Source organism: Bison bison, unplaced genomic scaffold (assembly GCF_000754665.1).
Source record: "Bison bison bison isolate TAMUID 2011002044 unplaced genomic scaffold, Bison_UMD1.0 scf7180017864503, whole genome shotgun sequence".
Lineage (NCBI taxonomy): Eukaryota > Metazoa > Chordata > Mammalia > Artiodactyla > Bovidae > Bison > Bison bison.
Window position 1 is genome coordinate 1,313,516 of NW_011495061.1, and position 200 is coordinate 1,313,715.

The 200-nt window shown below is 70.5% G+C and overlaps 1 protein-coding gene across 1 annotated transcript in view; it reads left to right on the forward strand.

The window, feature by feature from the left end:
- PTPRN2 (protein tyrosine phosphatase, receptor type, N polypeptide 2) overlaps positions 1–200 on the forward strand; it is a 373,453-nt gene that overhangs the window by 255,601 nt on the left and 117,652 nt on the right.

Genomic DNA, 200 nt, shown 5'->3' on the forward strand with positions numbered 1-200 from the left:
CCCCTGTTTGACCTGGGGCGCCGACGGCCTGGCTGACTCGCGCCCTGAGCCGTGTGACCGCTCTGCCCTTCCCGCAGGCCGGTGGGCCAGGCCGAGCCTGCGACCTGGGCGGCTCGACGCCTTCGTCTCCCCGTCATCTCAGTCCGACGTCTTGGGCAGACGGCCCCGCGGCCAGCCTGGACCAAACGATGGCAAAAGTT